Raw genomic sequence first — 19,211 nt, forward strand, 5'->3', positions numbered from 1 at the left:
ACTGCACTTATTTATGTGATTTTGTAGCAAAATTAATATAGAGGCCTATATTATATGGTTGCAATCTTAAAATGTATGGCAACATTTAAAATGTGCAATTAAAAAAGGTATGATAGCAACACATACAACATTCTAATATGCAACAAAAATGTGTAAATTTCATAGCAACCTATAAAACATAAATCATGCAAAATTTACAAAATTTACAATAAATATTGATCATCAAAGCAATTATTAAGTAAAATTAAAATTTCTTATATAATATCTACACATTAGTTACAATAGGCCTTTTTGATAATCAATTGATTCTGATATGGCAGGATAGGAATTGCCTTTACACACAAAATACAAGCACAATCCCAAAATAATTTACTGGCATGTGGATAGAAATATATTGTAGGAGAGATGTTATTTGGTACCCTATATGTTATAATATTAGATTACTTCAGTCTAATGGACAATAATCGTTTAAGAAAAAAAAAAAAAGAAATCACAGGAACAAGAATAAAATAAATTTGGTGGGTACAATTTCCTATAATCATTTTCCCATTTTCCATACATTAACTAATTGACTATGAATAATGACAATTAATCTTCTATGAATAAAACATGTGAGAGCATCCAAAACAAGATGCTTAAGATCCGGTAATTCTTTCTAGTTTTGAGATAATTAAAGATGTGACACTTAACCACTCAAATCTCAACCATGTTTTTATGCTGCGCCATAATTAAAACGAGAACACCCAACTCTGGTCCAAGTTTTGCATTTCCAATTTATATTATTATATTGGAAGACAGAATTTTTGTTTAGACAAAAACCCTATGTAGCACTCATGTCTTTATGAACAAACTTGGTAGCAATAACGGAATCCATGGATACCAATTGCCAGATCGGTTTTGGAGACATTTTTCTCCATTTTGTTTCAGATTCTCATGTGGAATAAGTTATTGAAGCTTTTGAAAAATAAAATGTTCCGAAAGAACAGAGTAAGAAAAACTCTGTTCAATTTTACAATTTCTCAAAATAATAAAATAAGAGAAAACCTTGTTTAATTTTATAATGAAAGATAAAGGGAGTATTTATAGAGATAGTTTATCCTAAACTTACTTGTAATGTAAGTAAATTATATAAGAAAATATTCTAGTTCTAGATTTCTTTGGAATGCAAGTAAAGTAAATAATATAAAAATAAATGTCTCAAAAACTAGGCTTACTTGTTGTGCAAACAAAGCAATCAACAAGTCAGGAAAACTTAAATATGAAAAGTATTCTAAATACCTTAGAATACTTTACTTGACTGCTACTCTTCTTAGAAGCTATCGGACCCTTTTCATACGAGCTGTCCTATGAGTATTTGTCTGTGCAGGCTGTGTGCGTACGACTCTCTTGCTTGTGTGGCCCATATCCTAAGTTAATTCTTCTTTACTCCTTCTCAAGTTGGAGCATAAAGATTGAAAATACCCAACTTATCCAACAAAGTTTGAAACTGCTCTCGACCAAGTGCCTTATCTAAGCGCCCTTTGAGGTGTCGAAGAATTCATATGACAACATCAAAGTGTGGTTGTCTCGGACGTGTGCAAGCTTTTTGTTGCACTTTGTTTGTGCGGGCCTTATGTGGATGGCTCTCTTGCAAGTGGCCTAGATCTATGCAAGACTTCTTGGTGCGACGTGTTTGCAACCTAATGATGTATGCCTTAAGGGAGTGGCTTTTGGGTGTGCGGCGCTCTCGAACTAGCTCTTCTAGTGCGAGGCCCGCAAGTGCATGGTCCGTGGTCCTCTTTTAGATCGAAATCCACTAATGTGTGCCTATTGGGTGGACTGTCCTATCATGTGACGCCTTATATGCACCTCGTCTAGTGTGTAGCGTGTGCGTGCCTTACATGTGTGCACCTTTGTTGTGGGCAACCCTCTTCTATTGGTTGTGTTGTGCGCGGCCCAAGTGGCCTATATCTGCATGCATGTCTGAAGTGCGGGTGCTAGAAGCGTGTGGCCCATGTGCATTGCTTGAGTGTGCATGGGCTTTTATGCTGCTCTCGTGTGCATGCCTTCCAACATGTGGGCCTCTCTATCAAGGCCTACTAGTGCATAGCTAGTGTGAACGCAACCTCCTATTGTGTAGCTATAGTGCGTGCTGCCCCCTTTTTATGAGGTTATAGTCTTCGTTACCCTCTGTTGCAAGGCCCCTATGGTTTTGAGGATTCGTTTGAGGTAGCTTCTCGTTGGCTGTCTCAGGAACACTTCTAACTTTGGATGATCAGTTGTAATAATGGAATGGATCGCTTCAATTCATACACTCGAGGTGCAATTCTCTAAGTAAATCACTCTTCTAAATAAAGTCATAATTTTTTAAAATAATGTACAGTGTTGAAGTTGCTGACGAAGAACAAATCACATACGATACTGAAGCTATCAACGAAGAATAAATCATGTATGGAACTAAAGTTATCGACGAAGATTAAATCATGTACGGTGTCGAAGTTGCTGACGAAAAATAAATCACGTATGATGTTGAAGCTACTGAAGAAAAATAAATCACGTACGGTGCCGAAACTATCGACGGAGAATAAATCAAGGGTAAAAGATCTTACTTTGCCACAAACAGATCAACGTCATGGCTGAAAAAAAAAAGAAAACAAAACTACAACAGAAATTTGTTCTGATACCATGAAAAATAAAATGTCTCCAAAGAATGGAGTCAGAAAAACTCTACTCAATTTTAAAATGTCTTAAAAGAATGGAATATGGAGTTAAAAAAACTTTGTTCAATTTTACAACGCCTTAAAACAATGGAATCGGGGAAAGCCCTATTCAATTTTACAATGAAACATAAAAAGACTATTTATAGAGATAATCCATCCTAAACCTACTTGTAACACAAGTAAATTAAATAAAGATGTACTCTAATCCTAGATTTCTTTGGAGTGCAAGTAAAGTAAATGACATAAAAATAAATAACATCAAAACTAGACTTACTTATTGTGCAAGCAAAGCAATCAATAAGTAAGGATAACTTAAATATGAAAAGTATTCTAAATGCCTTACATGGCAATTAATCAAAGGAAAATTGACAGTGAGGGAAACCTTATTAAGAATAGGTATGCTTAGAGCTGATTATGCCTGTTGTTTACTTTGTAAAAAGAAGCTTAAATCTATTAGTCATTTGTTTTTCTCTTGCCCCGGGACATAGATGCTTTGGAGATGGTGGGTTAATAATTGGGGATTCAAGTGGGTTAATCATTAAGAACCTTTTGCTTGTTTCTTGGATGGAATGATATTGTAAAGAGTCTTAAGAATGGTAATATTTGGAGAATGACTTTTTTGGCCATTGTTTGGTCTATTTGGCTTGCTAGAAATGAGGCTTTATTCAATGATGAACTCTAGGATGGGGAACAACTTTTTGATACTATCAAACTTCATGTTGCATGGTGGGTTACAATAAAGTGACCTAATTTGAACTTGTCGATCACAGAGTTATCTAGTGTGCCAAGTGCAGGGGTGAATCCTAAAAAAAGCAAAGCTAACGGAGTTTACGTGTCATGGTAACCTCCCCCAAGAGGAATGCTTAAATTTAACATGGATGGAGCTGCTATAGGAAATCTAGGTGAAACAAAAATTAGTGGCGCTTTGAGAGATGATGAAGGCAAAATGCTTATTCAGTTCTCTATGTCTATTGTAGTTCTTGATGCTAATGTTGTTAAGATTTTAGCAATTTAAAAGGCTCTTAAAACTGCTGTAACATCGAGGTGGAGCAATGTGGAGATGATGACTCGAAAAAAGCTGTAAAGTGGACTAAGAAACTACTGACGATAGCCTGGAGACTGAACAACACTATGATGTCTATGGAGTATTTTAGTCTCAGTTGAAGCGTTGGTGTAGATTTAAAATACCAAGATCTTCTAATGGTGCTGCTAGCTCTTTGGCTAAAACTAGTACTCGGTTTGTGGATGAATTCTTATGGGTTGTTAATGAAGGAGGTGTTGGTTCCACATCTCAATTGGAGGAGCTATAATGCTGGGGTGCTTTCCTTTCTTTGTGGATTGCTTGAAGGTTTCCTTTGTGTACAAGGGTGCTTATCTTCTTCTTTTGTCAATTCTTTACTTACTGAATTGTTGTGAATGTCTTTTAGATTTGTACAAGGAAATGTTTTGATTTTTGTTGCTATCGTGATTACCTTTGGTTATTGTTTGAGGTTCAACTAACCATTATGTCTGCTTTGGGGGCTGTAAATTTTGCATATTATGTGATCAGGGGTGATTTTGTTTTGCAGAGTGATTTTTGTTTGTCTGCATATTTTTGTTTTAAATGGAGGGAGGGTTGTCTTTCTCCTTTTAATTCTTGTTTCCATCTTGAGGAGAATTCTAGCTTTTCGAAAAATAAAAAATGCCATATAACTTTACTGGTTGTTACTCTTCTTAGCAGTTATTGGACTCACTTCATATGGGTTGTCCTGTACACATCTGTGCAAGTCGTGTGCGTATAGCCCTCTTATGTGTGTGGCCTATTTGTTGGAAAAATAGTGCATTTCATAAGGTGTCAACATCCCACATTACCAAGTAGACTTGCAATTCGTGTTTTCGTGTCTTAAACTTGTTAGACACGAACACGTTAACGTTAAACACAAATACGACATGAATAATATTAGTGTCTTAAATTTAAAATATGTACACATATACGTTTAATATCCTGTAATATGACACAACACGATTTACACATTTGTTAAACGTGTCAATATATGACACGACACGATTAATAACACGATTAACACGTTTAACAAGATTAAATAAAAAAATTTACAATTAAATATAATTTTATTATTTAAATTTAAAATCTATAATTATAAAAATAATTATAATAAAACAAAATAATAATAACATCAAATATAACAAAATAAAAGTTCAAAGTTAGGGTTTGAGCATGGCATAAGTACATTATTATCTTTATAAAATTTTAAAAACTTATTAAAATAATTGTTTAAAATTATTTAAGTAACGTTAAAATAGTTTTTGGTTATTAATTGTTAACAAGTTGATAAACGTGTCATATATACTCGTTTAAACACAATAACATGATTAAATATGATAACACAACATGATTAATTAAACGTGTTAGTCGTGTCTGACATGTTAAGATACGAAATACGTTAAGGTTAAACCCAAATATATTTAACCCTATGTCTTCCCATGTGTTATCCAAAATTGCTAGGCCTATTGTCAAGGTACAAGAGAGGTGAGTGCTTTATATATGAAAACCTATTATGGGCTTGTTGTAAGCAAGAAAAAAAGGAGTGGGCTCGCAAGCATACGAGATTAGGCTAGGTCTTAAGAATATGTAGATTCCCCCCATGCGCGCAAGTATAAATGTGAGTAAGGCCTAAGTGAACTTTTTGTGCCTTGGCTTAATTTTTTTTTCTCAACCTGTAGTAGTTGAAATAGTCGTAATGACCGAGTCTTTTAAGCTTATCTGACTTAATCTTATTCTTAAACTTTAGAATATTTCCTTAGTCTGTTACCTAATATTTCTTAAACGTTATCTAACTAAGTTGTTGCCTGATATTTTTTAAACGTTATCTGGCTCATATATTTGTTAAACGTTATTTGACTTAGCATCTTGATTTCCTTTGTTTTTACGTTGATTTTATGCTGATATTCTATAATGTTAACTCTATGCTCTGCCTATAAATATAACCTACCTGCCTCGGTCACAACCACACCAAGCCTCTCCTCTAAAGCTTCTCTATATACTTTCCTCTAAAGCTTTTTTGCACCTCTCCTCTAAAGCTTCTCTATATACTTTTCTCTAAAGCTTTTCTACATACTCTTTCCCTGTTTTCCTTTCTTTTCTTGTTGGGTTTTATTTTTCCAAAAAAAATTATTCTGTTATTCCTGCTATCCCTTACTAATTTGTGCAAACTATAAGGAATGATATATTGAATCTTGGAGGACAATTGCTATAGTCTTTTTACACAAGTTTTATACTCTAAAAGAGCAAAAATTATCCTTAAAGACAATGATACCATGCCTCAAACTTATTACTATTTTATTTGCTTTATTATTCTTTCATTTGTTTCTCAAATTTTTACAACAATTTTAAGGATAATGGATTCTCGCGTTGATAATGTTGCTGCCACTGTTTCTACTGCCGCCTCTGTTCTTACTGCCACCCCCATTGTTAATGGTTTCACCATGGCTTCCACTCCTTTAACCGTTCTTCCTATGCATTCGGTCTTATATGTTAATCATTTTCAGATATTTCCAAAATTAAGGTTTTTGATGGTAAAAGCTTTAAAAAATGGCAAGAAAAGATTTTCTTAATCCTTGATGTTCATGAGGTGGTTTTTGCGTTGACTGATTCCAAACCAGACGATGCCAAAATGCTAGAACCATGAATGCACGCGAATAAGGTATGCAGTCATATGATCATTAACACACTTTCTAATGAGCTGTTTGATGTATACAATCCTTACAAAGAAACAAAGTAAATATGGGAGTCAATGATTGCCAAATACACTGCTGAATATGTTAGGAAACAGAAGTTCGTGATTGACAACTTTTATCGTTGGAAGATGACTGATGACAGAGACATCAAAAGTTAGATCAATGAATACAACAAGCTGGTAGATGATTTGAAGGTTGAAAAAATCAACTTGCAAGAAGAGTTCGTTGTTGGGTTTTTAATTGAGAAGCTATCAAAATCTTAAAATGGCTACAAGCAACAATTGAAACATAAGCAGTTGTCACTTGTAGACTTGATTGTGCAAATCATCATTGAAGACGTAACCCGGAAGGGGATTAAAGCCTCCAAAGCTAAGGAAGTTGCAACTAAAGCCAATCTGGCACAAGGCAGCACCCAACTTCAATAGAGGTACCCTCATAAACCTAATTATAAACCCAAAACTACTTATCCCACCTTAAAAAAGATAGTAGTTGTTTTGTTTGTGGAAAGCCAGGGCATTATGCAACACAATGCAGGAAGAAAGCAAAAGGAAATGACAAGCCTCCTAATTCAAAAGTCAACTTGGTCAAAGTAGTTGAATCCGATGATATAATTGCTGTGGTCATTTCACAAGCAAATATGGTGGCCAGTGTGAAGGAATGAGTGGTATGCTCATATGCTACCAAGCATATTTGTGCAAACAGAAATGCCTTTACCTCCTATACTCCAGTAAGGGAAAGAGAAGAGAGAATATACCTTGGTGATTCTCGAACTGCTTAAGTTCTTGGTAAAGGGAAAGTCCTTCTCAAGCTCACATCTGGCAAGATCCTAGCTTTGAATGATGCTCTACATGTTCCCAATATAAGGGCAAACCTAGATTCTGTGGCCTTATTAGGCAAGGTTGAGGTGAAAGTGTCATTCAAATTTGACAAGATTGTAATGACAAAAAATAATGTGTTTGTAGGTAAGAGGTATTCTTTGTAGTTAATATTTCAAATGTTCTGAATGAAAATGTCAGTTCTTCGGCTTACATGATTGACTTTATTGATTTATGGCATGGTAGACTAGGACATGTTAGCATTCCCTAAATTAAGAAAATGTAATCACTAGGTTTAATTTCTAGTATTAAAAATGGATGCTTTAATAAGTGCGAAATAAGTGTTGAAATGAAATCAACTAAGAAACCTTGTATTTCAGTAATTAAAGAATCTGAACTATTAAGTTTAACTTATACTGACTGAGGAGATCTAAAACAAACTATGACTAAAGGTGGTAAGCAATACTATATTACATTTATTGATGATTATTCTTGATTTACTAAAATTTATTTGCTTAGGAATAAAGATGAAGCTTTTGACATGTTTATTAAATATAAAGTTGAGGTAGAAAATTAACTAAATAAAAAGATAAAAAGAGTTAGATCAGATAGAGGGGGTGAATATATGTCGATTAATGATATTTGTGAAAAAGAAGGAATAATTCATGAAATTACTCCTCTATATTCACCTGAATCAAATGGTATAGCTGAAAGAAAAAATAAAACATTAAGAGAAACGATGAACTTTATGCTTGTTGGTTTTAATGCACATGAAAATTTGTGAGGGAAGCTTTGTTATCTGTATGCCATATTCAAAATAGAATTCTTTATAAAAAAAATGGTAAAATACCTTATAAATTATGGAAAGGCTATTCTCCTAACTTTAAATATTTGAAAGTGTGAGAGTGTCTTGTTAAAGCAATGCTTCCTAATTTTAAGAAGAGAAAAATTAGCTCTAAGACATCTGATTGCATGTTTATTAGTTATGTTGAACTTAGTGCTACATATAGATTTTTTGTATTAAAAAGTGATGTTCTTGATAATAATACAATTGTTGAAATAAAAAATATTGAATTTTTTTAACATATTTTTCCATTGAGAACTGATACAATTTCTCATGCACCTTTTACTAAAAATGATTTTGAAATACAAAATGATGATTTGAGAAAGAGTAAAAGACCAAGGAAAAAAAATTTCTTTTAGTAATGATTTGTATATTTATCTTGTAGATAATGATCCTTTAACTTATGCTAATGCAATTTCTTATATAAAAAATCCGTTTTGGAAAGAAGCTACACAAAATGAGATTGATTTGATTTTTCAAAATTAAACTTGGGAATCAGTTGATTTACCACCTGGAGCCATACCAATTGGTTGCAAATGGATTTTTTTTTTAAAACTTAATCCTAATGATTCTATTGATAAATACAAAGCCATATTAGTTGCAAAGGATTTTACTCAAAAATAAAATATTGACTATTTTGATACTTTTGCTCCAGTAAAAAGAATTTCATTTATTCGTGTTTGTTTGCCTTAGCTTCGATTTAGAAACTTGTTGTTCATAAAATTGATGTTAAAACTGCTTTTCTAAATGGTGATTTACAAAATAAAATTTATATGGTACAATTCGAGGGATGTGTTCTTCCTGGTTAAGAAAACAAAGTTTGTAAATTAATTAAATCTTTATATGGCTTGAAACAAGCACCAAAACAATGGCATGAGAAATTTGATCAAGTTCTTGTTAGTAATGGATTTTCTATTATTGTAGTTGATAAATGTCTATACACAAAAATTGTTAATAGTGAATGTGTGATTATTAGCTTATATGTTGATGATATGCTTATTTTTGGTACATGCATTGATGTGGTCAATAAAACAAAATGTTTTTTAGCTTCAAAATTTGATATGAAAGATCTGGGAGAAGTCAATGTTATTTTGGGTATTAAAATCATAAGATGTGATAATGACTTAATGCTAACATAAGAGCATTATGTTGAAAGGTTACTTAAAAGTTTGGACATTTTGATGTCATACTTATGAGTATTCTTTATGATAGTATTATTTAATTAAAGAAAAATAGAGGTGATAGTGTAGCTCAGTCTGAGTATGCACAGATTATTGGGAATTTTATGCATTTGATGAATTATATTTGACTTAATATAACTTATGCTGTGTGTAGACTGAGTAGATATACACAGAGTCCCAATCAAGATCATTGAACTGCCTTGAGCAGAGTGATGAAATATTAAAAGGTACCATAAACTATGGTATTTTATATAACAGATTTCTCATTGTATTAGAAGGATACAGTGATGGTAATTGGATCTCAGATTCAGATGAGACAAAATCCACAAGTGGTTATGTATTTACCTTTGGTGGGTGCGCTATAACTTAGAAATCAATCAAACAAACAAACAATAATAGATAAATCTATAATGGAGTCAAAATTTATAACTTTAGAGTTGGCTGGCAATGAGGCTGAGTGGTTGAAAAACCTCTTAGACGATATTCCGTTGTGAATGAAATCAACACTTTCTGTGTTTTTACCTTGTAATTGCTAAGCGATAATAGCCATTGCAAAGAATAAAACTTTTAATGGTAAGAATATACACATTCATTTGAGACATGATGTTGTAAAGAGGCTATTGAAAGATGGAATTTTGTCCATTAATTATGAGAAGTTATAGTGGTCAATTCTCTAACTAAACCTTTGAGAAGAAAATTAATTAACGATACATAGAGGTAAATGGGACTTAAGCCAATTAAGGAAGTCAACAAATAATAGTAACTTAACCTATGTGATTGGAAATCCCATGAATCAGGTTCATATGGGTAATAATAAGTTATTTCTTGATAAATTGATACACTATTAAACTTATTGTCTCTTTTATGGTATGTGAATAGTGCAAAACTGTAATGCAAGAGAAATTGAGTTAAACTCGTAATGAATTTCATATCTTTTATAGGTAGTGTATTAAACTGCAGTATACACTTGAAGGAATCACTTATATAAGTGTGGAGTGGGGCTGCTCTTATGAGAATTGTGAAAAATTCTCTAAAGCACTTATGAATAACTAGGCATGCGCATGGCTTATTCGCGCAAAACTTCATTGAATAGCAGAAATTGTGAAGGTGTAATGTGATTGATAAAAACTATATTTCACATAAAGAATTTTTTTATTCATATATGTTATAAACTTCATCAAAATTCTGTGATTTATGTTTCATTCTCTCTAGGGCTAGTTCATAGCTTAAACAGCATCAGTCACAATACATTACACTTAAATGAAATTTTTTTTTTGAAAGTCCGAGATGAAAACATTTCATTAGCTGTGCAAAAGGTACATCCCAAAGGAGGATAGTATGGCCTCCGACCACCAAACAAAGGAAACTGCAGAATACAAAAACAGCATCTATAGCAACTAAATCACTCAAAGAACCAAAAAAAAAAATGAAATATACAATTGCCCAACAAAACAAGAGATTTGGTAAATCTCAAAACCCGCGAGATGATCTAGCCGAACAAGAAAATCATAAACCACCCTTGTACAGCTTGAAAAATAAACTAGCCACTCTACAAGCACTAGAGGTTTGGTAAGACTCATAAATAAAAAAGGACCAAGCCAAACTAGAAAGACACAGATCACCCATGTACAACATGACAATTCATTCACAAAAATAAAAAGCACAAAAACCCCTGTATTAAGAAAAAGAAGATATTGTGACCTTTGTAGAACAAACCAGTTCCGTATTCCATAATGAGAGAGCCTGTTCAATTGGAGAAGTACTTCAATGCTCCAACATCTCATGAGGGATCGTGTAATCCTCACCATCATCAGCCAAAACCCATAGGAACTCATCGTTTCTCTCAACAATCGCCTTTGCCAGGTAAATAACAGCCCCATTGACAGCTCTTGGAATTTTCAAAAAGTTCTAGCCTTTTAGTTGAGTTTTGAAAAATTCCAAAAGCATCATGGTGGTTTTATGCTTCCAAGGGGCTGTTGTTGGCTCCTTTGCCCATTTAACTGCATTTTTTGAGTCACTTTCCACGATAACACAATCAGCAGTGGCCCACCTAGATGCTGCCACCATTTGGAAAGCCTTTTTAATTGCCAAGATCTCAGCTGTATTCGCATCAATAATTTCAACCGAAAAGGAAAACTAGATTAAAGCTTGACCTTCCTCATCCCTTAGGATACCCTCTATACCTCCCTGGCTCGGATCCCCTTTTTACTCACCATCAACATTAAATTTCACCATTCCCTTCGAAGAAGGCTGCCAAATCCCATCTGATTTAGCTGTTTTAATTTTCTTGGGTTGGAGTCCTATATTAGGCTTCCTAAACAGTTCAAAGACTGAAACATTCATGTTTGGCCACTTCGCATTAGCCCACCAAGCAACTTGGAGTTTAACCATGTCATACGTTTGTTCGTAGTCCCAGAGTTTACCATTAAAAAGGATGTCATTCCTAACCAGCCAAATGGACCAGACAATGGTACACTCAAATGAAATTTGACCTAGCAAAAAACTTCCTATGAAACCTTATGAAATATGTGGGGGATTGTTGGAAAAATAATGTATTTCATAAGGTCTCAACATCCCACATTGCCAAGGTATAAAAGAGGTGAGTGCTTTATATATGAAAACCTATTATGGGCTTGTTGCAAGCAAGAAAAGAGGAGTGGGTTCGTGCACGTATGAGATTGGGCCAAACCTTGAGAAAATGCAGATTTGCCCCCTACGCGTGAGTATACATGTGGGCTAGGTCAAAGTGAACTTTTTATACCTTGGCTTAATTTTTTTTTTACATTAGAATATTTCCTGAGTCTGTTGCATGATATTTCTTAAACGTTGTTTGACTTAGATATTTGTTAAACGGTATTTGACTCAGCATCCTAATTTCCTCTATTTTTTCACTGATTTTATGTTGATTTTATGTTGATATTCTATAACATTAACTCTTTACTCTGCCCATAAATACAACGTACCTACCTCATTCACAACCACACTAAGCCTCTCCTTTAAAGCTTCTCTACACGTTGTCTAACTCAGATATTTGTTAAACGATATTTGACTTAGCATCTTGATTTCTTTTGATTTTTCACTGATTTTATGCTGATATTCTGTAACGTTAACTCTTTGCTCTGCCCATAAATACAACGTACCTACCTCAGTCACAACCACACCAAGCCTCTCCTCTAAAACTTCTCTGCATACTATGTCCTTGTTTTCCTTTCTTTTCTTGCTGGGTTTTATTTTTTTTAAAAAAAAATTATTTTACTGTTTTTGCTATCCCTTACTAGTTTGTGTGAATTATAAAGAATAGTTTGTTGAATATTGGAATATAACCGTTATAGAACTTTTATACCAAATTTTATACTCTGTAAAGACAAAAATTATCTTTAAAAACAATAATACCATGCCTCAAACTTATTACTATTTTACTTGCTTTATTATAATTTTCATTTATTTCCCTGATTTTTACAACTCTATATACTAGGTTAATTCTCTTATAGCTTCCATGAGAACACTTCCTGTGCTTAACTTCTTTTCACTTTGTCAATACAGTTTCTTGGCTCTACAAGTAGCAGGTCTGAATGACGGGTTCTTTTGCTTTTTCTGTCCTCTGTTTGTCATTTCTTTCACTTTGTCAAAATAGGCAGCCGTCGGCTGGGCAAATCATTCCGCTTTACTCCAATAATACTTATTATCACAAATATATCATTAAATTTGCTTGTGATAAATAAACAAAAAGTATGAATGGCAAAAATTACGCGAAAAATGAATCGTTGGAATTGGGTACTGTAACACAATCATGATCTGTTTTTCCTCTTGGTTATGTTCAATTCCCCTTTTTCCCTTGTAATCTATAAATAAGCTTGAAACCCTCTCTTCATTTTCCTTCCACACACACGATATATTCTCAAGGTTTCGTTATAAGTTCCCACGAATATTTAAGGCTCCGTTTCTTTCTACGGTTATAAGGTATTGTCACTAAGCTTTTCCTTTGAATTGCATAAAGAACTTGCCTAGTAAAAAGACGTGGCTTTCAATCCAATAGGAATGAAAAACTTCCGATTCTTTAAAGGTTTTGTGTACCAAAACAGCAGATTCATAAAAGTTTTTTTTTTTTATGTTTATTTACTAACTAATTAATTGTAGGTGGTGAAAAGATGGAGATTATCATGAAGGAGTCAACAATGGTATGTCCGACAGAAGAAACTCCAAGCCGAAGGCTATGGGTCTCTAACATGGACTTGCTGATGACAAGATACCATATTTCTACTGTATACTTCTACAAGCCAAATGGCTCTTCCAATTTTTTTGACACAAAAGTGCTGAAGGAATCTTTAAGTAAGATTCTTGTGCCATTTTATCCAGTAGCTGGAAGGTTGGGATATGATGAAAATGGAAGACTTGAAATAGTGTGCAATGCAGAGGGAGTGTTATTCATAGAGGCTAACACTACTTCTATCATGGATGATTTGGTTAGAGATTTCGCTGATAGCTCAAAAACTCCTCAATTAGTTCCAAAAATTGACTATTCTGGAGGAATCTCTTCTTATCCGCTTCTTGGGTTACAGGTACAAGATAGCTATTACAAACCAAGAATCAAAAAGGAAAAAAAATTAATAAAGTTGTTTCTTCACATATAATTAACTTGCAAAATTATTAAAGAAAAAATTTTATTTAGCTGCTCACCTGACATTATCTTTGAGAAAACTAATGATTTAGAAGTGAAAACCATGCTGACCAGGTTTCATTTTTCTTTCAACCATTTAATTAACTATTTCTATATGTATACATATATATTTTTTGTTTTCATTCCTTTACAGATAGCTACTAGCAAATTTGAATCTTCACTACAAGATAAGCAATATACCTAAACTAATATATTTCAAAATTGAGATAAAACTCTCAAAATTAGGGACTATATATTTAGATTATTTCATACATTTATCAATTAAACTCGGCAGGTCGTGTAGCTAGATACAAATTCATGTAAATAATATGTACTTTGTGTGCTCAGTTTTCTAGTTTAAAGGGTTTGTACTTGAAATGAAGATTACACGATTCTGATAAGAACAAATTTTATGTGAATATTGCTGGGTAACTACTTTCAAATATGGAGGAATTTCTCTTGGAGTTTCTTCTCAACATACATTGGTAGATGGTCCATCTGCACTTCATTTTATCAATAGTTGGGCTGACATGGCACGAGGCTTGTACCCTAGTATTGCGCCATTCCTGGATCGTTACCCTTCTTTGAGCTCGAAATCCACCAACTCCAACATTCCGTCATATTGAATTTGAACCATCTCCTTCTTTGAAAACTATATTTTTAACTCCGAAATCCCAACCAAGCCCCGAATCATCAATTGTGTCTATGTTTAAAATCACAGTTGATCATCTAAAAGCTCTTAAAGCCAAAGTAAATGAAAATTCAACTAGTAATACAAAATACAGCACCTATAGTATCTTAACTGCACACATATGGCGTTGCGCAACCAAAGCAAGAGACCTCTTAAGGGATCAAGAACTCAAGTTACCCATACCAATTGATGGACGGAATAGATTGCGTCCTCCTCTCCCACCTGGCTACTTTGGCAATGTAATCTTCCATGCTGCACCCGTTACTCTAGCTGGTGATCTTCTATCAGAATCATTCATAGATACCATAAAGAGAATTCATGAAATATTGAAGGTAATGGATGATGAATATCTGAGATCTAGTATTGACTACATAGAAAAAGCTCCTGACATAAAATCTATTGGGCGAGGGCCGCAAATTATGCGGTGCCCAAACCTTAGTATCAATAGTTGGATGTGGTTGCCTATTTATGATGCAGATTTCGGATGGGGTCGTCCTATTTTTATGAGGCCGGCAAATATTGTCCATGAAGGAAAGTTGTACATACTTCCAAGCCCGACTAAGGATGGGAGCTTGACATTGGTGACACGTCTGGAGACCTCTCACATGAAACTCTTTGGAAAGCTCCTTGACGAATTCTGGCAACATAAGGGCTTGCTCGCTGCTAATTGTTCTCCTTTCGGTCGAGTTTGGATTCGTTGAGTCCTTTGTGATCTTGTTTTATTGGATTATTTGGGGGTATATATCTTAGACCTGTTGAGTGGTTTTGAGTGGTCTTATTCTGCTTTCGTAAGTTGTTTTTTGAGTTGTTTCTTGTTGTATTCAGTCGGTGGTTTGATATATGGTGTCAATTTCTCATTTTTACTTTATTTTCGGTTTGGACACTCCACTTTCTAGATGTGCCAAACTTTTAAATCTTGTTATAATAGTAATGATAATTAAATTCCTTTTCCTTTGTGAGGAAAAAGAAAAAACAGAAGCAATCTAATAGGTTGATGCCTTTTCATTTATTTATTTTTTTGTTCATCCCTTTATTCTAACTCTAACTAATTTGAATTCATCTTCTCTTTCTAAGTTGCTTTAGATCGATATATAATATCATACAAATATTCAATTATATCTCAATATGCCACTTAAATGTAATATACTAACTTTGACTATTTCAATTATTCTTATGAAAATAAATGCCACATAGTTTAGATGTTAACTAGCAAGAAAATACCTTGGGATCCAATACCTTCTCGTCTACTCCAAAAGAAATAAAAAAACTTTTTTATTATTTCGAAAGGAAGGCATGTAACACCTTGGTATTATTCTTTGTCAATTTCATTTAATGAATCAAATTATATAATAATTATTTTATTCAACAAATTAAACTTGTCATTATGACTGTAATTTTATTAAAAGAAATATATTATTGTAGTCAATGAGTCAAAGTGTCTCTTTATATGGAAAGATTCTCGATATATCTTTAAAAGAAATTAGGTAATTAAGTGTTCACACCATTTTTAATCTCTGAAGCACTTTTTGTGGAATATAACCATAAAGCCTAATTGGTCAAAACAAATAATACTTTGCAGGTTGGTGTGGGTCATGATAGTTGGTATTAGAGCAGACTCTAGGGTACTAGCAATGTGCCACTGAATACAGTGGATCCTTGAAATACCTCATACTTTGATATGGTGATAAATAAAGTTGATCGAATGTAAATTGAGATCAATTAAAATGTTTAAAAGTAATAAAAGATGAAAGGAGTAATTTAGGATTAAATATTTCACAAGTGAGAAAATAATAATAAAATAATAATAATTTTATCGGAGGAGAATTTGTGAGATAAAAGGTGATTCGGAAGTCAAGTGAGGCATAATAAGGTATTTTGGGTACCAAGGAGACAAGATAAAATTTTTAGAATAAAATAATATTTTATTAATGAAATAATATTAAAATATTAATATTTAGTCGGATGTCGAAATCAGTCATGAAGAAGGATCATATGGTTGATCCAAGTGGGGGAGAAGATGACAAGCCCGACTCTATAAAAATATTTGTCATGACATACATGTGATGCATAGCATGTTTGCATGCTAGGAGAGTCCCGAAAAATTTATAAAAATCGGTATTGTACCTAGAGGTACAACAAAGTTGGTTTAAGCCTCGAACTAGATCAAATAGAAAATTTATGATAAAATTAAGAATTTTAAAGTACCAGAATGGTTTAATATGGTGATTTGGAGTTCGAAGATCAATTTGGAGTCAAATTGAAATTTTCGCTATCCATGGGTAAAATGGTCATTTGCCACCTGGGGGTAAAATGAGAATTTTTAGAAAAGATTTTTGGCCCCATTTGACTTATTGGAGTATGATTTGAGGTTTAGAAGTGAAAAATTTTAATTTCGGTATAATTTGGAGTATAAGGGTAAAATGGTAATTTTACCATTTTAGGGGCAAAATAGTAATTTTCCACCACCAGGACATTTTTCCAGCACATGGTCATCTCTTATCCTCATTTTGACCATTAACTAATTGTGTGGTGGAGATAAAAAGGATTAAAATTTTTTAAGTTTTAAAAAAGGACCAATGACATGATGCCACGTGTCATGCCTTTATTAATTTATTATTTTCTTTTTTGAAAGGCACAAAAATCAGCCCATCTTCCACCCCATGGCCGGCCAAACCAGCAAGAAGAGAGAGAAAATAAAAACAAAACCCTAGAGAGAGAAAATCAAAGAAAAAGTGTGAATTTTCAAGGAAATTAAGTGAAAAGGTGAGATTTTTCTATTAAGCTTGAGTTTTCTTATTCCCAAGCATTTCTCTTTATTTTCTATGATTAAATTACATGTTTTCATGAGGAATTGATGGCTGATCAAATGGGTTAGGAGAGAGAAAGTTGTTAGATTAATTTGATTTTAAGTTATGTTAGTGTTTTTAGTTAGTTTAGCATATTTAGGAACAAAATAACAAGAAAAGAATTTATTTTCCTCCATTACCATTATTGGCCGAATTTTCTAGGGGAATATTGGCTGATAATCTTGATGTTTATTTGAGGAATTATGATGAATAATGATGAATTATGAGCCTAGAAAAATAATGAGAATTTTTCGGAGCAAAAATATGAATTTTTACCCATTAGGGGTATTTTCGTAATTTGCTATCGAGACTGATAAATTGAATCTCATTCACAGTCACTAAGGTAATTTAAGTATAATTGGAGTGTAGAAAGTGAGAAGAATTGATTTGGAGTTAAATTGGAGATAATAGGCCGAATTAGGTCAGCACCGCATTTAAGCGGTAGTCGGATAAGTTGTATATCATATCATGCATCTATACCGAGCCTGAATTGATTTTTATAATGGTCAAGTATTGATGTGATGAATTATGTACTGTACATTGTGGATAGGTGGTGAGCAAAGTATACTAGTAAAAGTATAGAGATTGTGCTTGGAGACTGGGAATAGGAGTACATCGACTCCTAGAACAGTGAGTGAACTTATTATCGTCTTAATTAGCTAGAGTAGGTTTATACAATTGTGTGATTTTATGAAAAATGGGTTTAAATGGTAAATTTCTATGTTTTAGGAAAAATTGTGATTTTATAAAATGATTTTATAAATTTTCTGAAAAATCGAATACTGGTTTTGAAAATAGAGTAATTGGAGACTGCCTGCTTGTGTTGTAAATTTATGGTTTTAAATTGAATGGCTTATGACAATATATGAGCATGAATGACTAAACTGATTTTGGTGTTATAATTATTTATACTGTGTATTCAGCCTTGAGAGGCTAGGTTGCGATAAATTGTCATGTCATGCTAGAATGAATTTTATTGATTGGTGCATTATATATTAATTATTCACTGCAGAGGGGGTTCCGTGGACCAGCCTATTAGAGGGGCACGGTAAACTCTATTATATTCTTACCTCGAACGAATAGGTGCGTAGGGTATCTCCTGGGGTAAAGCTTAGGGTTCACTTTACGCCAAACCACAACGTGAAGGGGAACTCAGCCAACGCCAAGGAACGGTTGTATTTTTCTCAAACTAAAAATATATTTTAAGTGTATACGAAGTTTTAACAGCCTTGGCGGACTCGGTTGGATGCCCTGCGCAAGGTATCACCGAGTATGAGTTTTGGCACGAGCCAAAGTTTTAAGAAATTCATAAGCCAAGTTGATTACTCGATTTATATGGATTGATTTTATTTGGTTGAAATGAGTTGAAAGGTAATGAAATTACAGTATGATGACTTATTTTAATTGTCTCCATTTACTCGACTTTAGATAGTTTAGATGGTATCTGTTTACTCATTAGGATTTTATAATCTCACCACCTTTATTTCCTCACATTTCAAGCTCGGGGAATTTCATAGTTAGTTGACTTTGACAATGACCTTCATTTGGACTCGAATTGGTAAAAGTTGTAGGTTTCCAGCTTCCGATATATTTTGGATAAATGTGGGCCCACGTGTCACTGTAAAAAGATTTTATGCTTTGGTTATTTACTTTATAGTATATATGAATATAATTAACTTTTACGCTATAAGAATTATGTACCGATAGCTTTATGAAAATTATTTTACAAGAAAATAGTTTATT

The 19,211-nt window shown here is 33.3% G+C and overlaps 1 pseudogene; it reads left to right on the top strand.

Moving 5' to 3' along the window:
• The first annotated feature begins 13,163 nt into the window (after positions 1–13,163).
• LOC18597944 (shikimate O-hydroxycinnamoyltransferase pseudogene) lies at positions 13,164–15,323 on the top strand (annotated as a pseudogene).
• Positions 15,324–19,211: the final 3,888 nt, after the last annotated feature.

This window comes from Theobroma cacao, chromosome 5 (assembly GCF_053813885.1).
Source record: "Theobroma cacao isolate CCN51 chromosome 5, ASM5381388v1, whole genome shotgun sequence".
Taxonomy (NCBI): Eukaryota; Viridiplantae; Streptophyta; class Magnoliopsida; order Malvales; family Malvaceae; genus Theobroma; species Theobroma cacao.